A 6,514-nucleotide genomic window follows, 5' to 3' on the forward strand; every position below is an offset into this window, starting at 1 on the left:
GGAAAATCTAAACTATTACACAAGTGTCAATTTGTTGCTCTGCATAATGTTCATTTACATGATTGGTTCACACCAATAATCTAAAAAGACTGCCAGCATCCCATCTGTTGCAATTCAATATTCTTTATCAGCATGAAAATCAGGTTAACAATATTGCCAAAGCATCACCATTCTACTACTTCTGTGTGAATTTCGTCTTTCCAAACTCTCCCTTTGTACTCATTGAAGATCGACTGGAGCTGAACCCTAAAAAGAGAGCTCTCCCAGACCTGCAAACTGCCTTTGCGACTATCAGATGTTCCAGATAAGAGCTGATAATGAACCAAGTGCTGATTTCACTGATCAAAGGTGAAAAGGGGCTTTTGACAGGACACAAATAAACTCTTCTAGCCCTTAACTTGGCAATACAATTCCCATTCCAAAATTCTAATTTTGCTTTTCTAAAACCTAGCTGACTGTAACATATCCAAATGTAGAAGACATGTGTGATAGATGTCATGGTTCTTCATGTATTTTAGGTCACATGTTTGACTCATGTTCAATATTATAGAATTTTTGGCAAAATTATTTTGAGATTATGTCCAAAATATTCAAAACTGCTCTTTTATTGTGAAATTTAGTGTCCTCAAGAACCCAAAGGATATTTAGGGACACCGGTTAAACAGTTTAAGCCTCGATGCTTTCATTAGCATGACACTGTCTTTATAGTTCACTGGAAATCCGGCCAAGCAGTGATCTAATTATTCAATGCTGTTGGTTATGACTCTTGGTAGTTTTGTAGGGTAAGAGACACATCACTCACATACATATTTTCTCACATATTCCTCGTGGTATCAAGTCATGCAGATATTTTTGGCACTTGCCACATCATTAACATCGCAAAGCAGCAGTGATGTGAGCCACGAAGCCTTTGACAGTTGTCATCTTTGCCTGGTATGAATAAACATTCCACCTGAGTTGCCGTGTTGATGAGAGGGCTCAGATCAGGGCGTCAAATAAGGACTCTGCGGGAGGATACAGACGTTTTGTAATGTCTACTGAGCAGTGATTTAAAAAAGAACAAGACAAAAAAAAAAAAAAAACAGTCCAAAACCCACCACATCTGGGTCATGCTCAGTTCAAATCAGATCCTTTCCCTTTCCTGTTTAAATCCGACCTAACTACCCAGAGCCATCGGCTTTGCACACACACAGGGATTTGTAAAACTATTTATATCATGGGCCCTTTTTTTGGATTTTCAGAGAAATGTGTGTAAATGTTTGTTAATGTATTCCAGACGCAGCACAGACATCCTGTTAGGACAATAAGACCTCAAGGCCCCGCCACTGGGTATAAAGCTGGCCCAGACGTCGTGGAGCGTGAGTCAGTGTATTACCTTAAAGCAGCAGCTGCATTAATAAACAACACAGATGAGAGCTGCCCTACCGCGGCACTGCGTTTTTAAGTAGTGGTAGCAGGGGCAAATCTGATGTGATTTGTTTATTTGAGGATTAGATGTGCCCCGAGTGCTCTCTGAAATCTGGATTAAAGACGGATGTGCGTCACACAGGAAGATTGTGTCTGATACATTATTCTTGGAAGTTGTGCCTGTTGTCGGTGAAGTTGCATCTGAAGCAGAGTGGAGGAGCCTGACAGCGGATCTTGAATCTTCAGTGGTGGAAATCAGGACTCGGTGAAAAACATGTGAAAGAGAGACTTTATTTATGAAATTTGCTGTGAAAGCATTACATTCAGAATATTTTCTGAAGATGAAAGTAGAAGTGAAGTCGGTTTGGAAGCTAATGGATCTCTAAGCGTGCTCGTGTTTCTTGCTTCATTTGTTTGTTTTTTTTGTTGTTTTTTTGGAACAGACAAATCATCTGACGTGCTGTTGGGAAAGTTTCAATCCCAAATGATATGCACCAATAAAATAAAAAAGAAACCACGTTTTGGCAAAGAATTGCTGCAATGAAGCTAAAGCGCATTTGTGGTTCCTGGAAATATTATGAAGCTCTTGGATTTGGAATTAAACAAGTGGTTTAACATTTTGATTAAAAAAATGTCTTTTTTCACTTTCTTGCCAACAGATAAATGCAATATATCTTTGTAATAGGCATCAGTCTAGTTTAGCCATAGGACTGGAAGCAAAAGGACACAATAACCCTAACTGAGGGAGCCTTTTACTACTACTAAATGAAATGCATAGTTGCAACTAAAAATTCTAATTTAATGATTTAGATTTTAGATTAGATGTTTTGATTGGTTGTATTGGCATTTTAATATTGATATTTAGATTTAAAGCTGTGTGTAATTTAAACTGACCTTTCTATTGAGTTTAAATAAAATTCAAGTTTTAGCAAATTAATTAAATTGGATTGATAACAACGGCTGCAAGGTGGAACAGTGGTTAGCACTGTTGCCTCACAGCAAGAAGGTCGCCGGTTCGCATCCCGGTGAGGACACCGGGGTCTTTCTGCATGGAGTTTGCATGTTCTCCCCATGCAGTGTGGTTCTCCAGCTTCCTCCCACACAGTCCAAAAACATGTTGAGGTTAATTGGTGATTCTAAATTGTCCGTAGGTGTGAATGTGAGTGTGCTTGGTTGTCTGTCTCTAAGTGTAGCCCTGTGATAGACTGGCAACCTGTCCAGGGTGTCCCCTGCCTTCACCCTAAGTCAGCTTGAATAGGTATTTGTGTTTATCGTGTAGGAAGGTCTGGTATTTTGTGCACTAATAGAGGCTTCTGTTGGTTGGAGAAACATTACACAAGTAAGATCTTAATTGGCCATCTTAGAATTGGACCCGCACCAGTGGTAGAATGTAACTAAGTACATTTATTCAAGTTCTGTTCTTAAGTTGAGTTCTCAGACAATTGTCCATCCTACGTTTTGTCAAAAAAAAAAAATCCTTCTAAATGAAGTTTGGTTGCTTTTACATTTGTTTTTTGCTATTTTATGCTTCTATTCAACTATATTTTATTACATTTTTTCTTTTGTGCTTATTTTGGACCATATAATTTTACATTTAAACTAAAGCAGCACATCATAAAACAATATCGTCCTATAGATGAAACCACTCAACAGTATATCATTTTTCTTTTTTGACCAGCCTAAAACATGAGTAGTTCATTAAATTGCACCCTGATGCATTAGTAATACTAATAATCCAATGATATAACACTATAAAACTGCTCCAGTCGACTTATAAAGTACTTTGATGCATCACAATCATTTTTGCAGTTAATACTTTTTAAAAGTTTTACTTCAACAAAATTATAAATGCTGGACTTTTGTATGTCAAAAGTTTTTTTTTTTTTAAGTGAGTTATTGCCAACAATGGTCAACAATTCTTAGAAAAAAAACAAAAAACAGCTTGTCGTCTGAATGTTACTCCCGACTGACTGGTAAAGGTAAAACTAAATAAAGTAACTCCTTTCGCAAACATAAAGTACTCAAGGTCACAGTGTAAAGCTGAACAAATGAAGCTACTTTTCCTGAACAAATAAACGAGAGTCAACCTATTAATTAGGTAATCTGAGTTTCCCTCCTGCTTCCAGTCTTTATGCTAAGCTAAACCAATTGCCATCTGGGTCTGACTCTGTAAAATAAGCACAACTGTTAATTTTCACTTATTGTTTCTTAATTCTTAGCAAGAAAAGCAATAGTATAATGTCGAGTTGTTAAAAATAAAAGGAGAATCTGATTTCAAAATGTTAAACTTGCAAATCAGCCTTGCAGGATAAAACCATAGCTCTGGTGATGGGTGAAATCACACGGCACGATCAGTCTATAAGAACAGCTTCTAGCGCACTATTTGGCCGTGTGATTAAAGGCTAAACAGGATGGAACACTATGCAGTCAGTCATGGTAATGAAATAAACAAAAAGAAAAAGAAAAAAAAAAACAACTAAACAAAAAAAAAAACAGTACAGCCATTACAGCCAGGTTGGTGTATAAAAAAATGTTCACTTAAGGCGGTTCAAGTTGGTTACACCACTGATAAAGCTTTCCACATTTTTTTTAAAAGTCCATCCTAAGAAATGCAGAACAAGAAAGATATTGCATGCCTCGCGTCCAGCTGTTTCGTGCACCCTTTTGCCAACTTAAGGTATAATGGCACATGGATCTATCACTGTACTGAACGTTAATAAATAAATAAATAATATCATCAGTGAATCGAGAAGCCCGTAAATACATAAACAAGTGAAGACTTTGTTTAGCAACAGTGATGTGTGGTGCTTTAACCCCCCACTCCCACCCTCCAATCAGCAGCAACATCCAGTTCAGTCCTGGCTTAATGGGATGCTTCAGTCTGGTTAATGCCAACAGCGGGTCCAATGAGTAATACAGGGCAGCAGCCTTTACTGTCACTTTAATTGAAATGTTGTCACTGTAGTCGGAGCGCTGTTAAGGGAAGAAAGCCTGGTATTTAGCTCACTTACTGCCTCATTAGCCATCTGCTCTGGACACATTCAGTTATGTGACTCAGTCTGTTCCAAAGGTTGCAGAGGCAAACGGCAGCCAAATTGCAAGCTCTTACTATTTTGACAGTTTGTTTCGTGAAGATAGAGTGCTTCAGAGTGGAGAGTGTTATTTAGGGAAGCCTTGGGAAGGGGGCTGGTTGCACAAAGACACACTCTGACTTCTGCTCAGATCTAAACAGTTCAGATGGATGTAGAAGTTCTTCAGCTGCGCAAAAAAAACCCCAAATTGTCTTGCTCATGGTGGCAAACTCACCAGTCAGGAGGCTTCCAACCAAAAGTAAAACAAATCCCAGCAAATCAACTGAAAATCCACAAAATGTTATGTGAATGTTAGGAGCTAGTTTTCCAAGAAAAGTTCAAATGGTGCAAAATAATGCAGAAAATATGATGGAAATATGATATTTCTGTCAGTTTCATGTAATAATGTGAGGAAAGTTTCCTCATTGCACCAACGTCTTCGTAGCATTTCCACATTTGTTTTTAAATGAGCTGACTCAAGATTTTTTATGTGCAGCCAGTTATACAAAGCTTTAGCCTTTTTTGGTTCATTGGTTTGGTTTTCTGGACAACAAATTACACCTTCATCAACCTCATTTAGAAAAAAAAATCTGAAAAAACCTCCGATAGCTTGCTGAGGGACAAATGACAGAAAGACAAAGTGTGTAACTAGCTGGTGAACACAGTGGAGCAAAGATCTTGTATTGCCGAACATCAAATGAATGATAATAATCTTGGGATCTGCTTGTTGAATAACAAATTAGCCAAAAACAACTTTATAAGGTGAGAGGATGTCAAATATCTGTAACACGGTACCATTCTGTCAATTACACATCTCTATTTACTTTGGAAATTCAATTAAGTCTCTTGTTCCGCTCATTGGCCGCTATTTTTGCTCTCTGGAGAAGCAGTTACCAAATCAGAAGTTTTGTAGGTGAGAATAAGACTGGGGACATCGTAAGATAGCCAGAAAAATGGTGGCATGTATGCCATGGACAAGTCAGCTTGCAGAAACAACAACTTGTAAATCTTAACATTTCTTTACACCGTAATAAACGTTAAGTTTAACCTTTCGAACCCCAAAGTCCGCCGAGAGGTTTGAAATGGGTTTTTATCTTATCTATTATCGCCAGAATTCCACAATTTATCGGAAACAAAACAGGTCAAAACAGAATAAATCATTGGATTGTCAACTTTCAAACAATTACTAAGCTAATCGTGTATAATGAGCAGGTCTAGTCTACACTTAAAATTGCAACATTTCATCAAAATTGATTAATTGAATATGTCTCATTCTGAAATTTGTGAAAAATTTCTGTCGGCTCTCACCAGATGCTGTAAAAAACAAAAAAATTCTGATCTCGTCAGTACAACCGGAAAGCCACGGTTGAGTCGGCTGTGACCAACAGAGAAAAATTCTGGAATTGTTTGACTGAAATGGGTTGAACTGCAGGCTGTGCTTATATAGTGAAAAACATGTTCTGCATCTCTGGGTTTTGTTTTGTTTTTTTCAATTTTTGTAACTTAAATATTAAAAGAAATTCAACTTTCATTGGCTTCTATTTGGCTATGGAGATGGGTCTGACTTTGTGAGACTAATGAGACGCTAAATGAATGCAATGAAAATGAAAAAGCAGTTCAATCTAATAGATCTTTCACTTGGCAGACATTTGGACTTGTCATAGGAGGGTGAGCACAGGTGCCGTTGTTTAATTACCGATGGCTCAGTTCCATCGAGTATTCCAGTAACCCATGACAGTAAACCAGCGTGAACAATAGCAGGACCTTGGAACTGGCTCACCTAAATGGAACGTAATTGTTCTGAATATTATCAGTTACCCCTGTGCATCTTCTTCCATGACACACGTCTGCTGTCGAAAAAGGTCTGAAAAATATTAATCATAAAACTTTAAGTGGAAGTAATTCACTAAAATTCTTGTGTAAAGACTGACTGGAAACCTATCAGCTGAGTTAAACTGTGAATATCCAGCTGAAAATGTGTGCTTTTGGAAGACTTACAAGGACATTTAACAGAAAAATCAGTGATGAGTGCAGCA

Source organism: Stegastes partitus, unplaced genomic scaffold (genome assembly GCF_000690725.1).
Source record: "Stegastes partitus isolate 25-593 unplaced genomic scaffold, Stegastes_partitus-1.0.2 Scaffold492, whole genome shotgun sequence".
Classification (NCBI taxonomy): Eukaryota; Metazoa; Chordata; class Actinopteri; family Pomacentridae; genus Stegastes; species Stegastes partitus.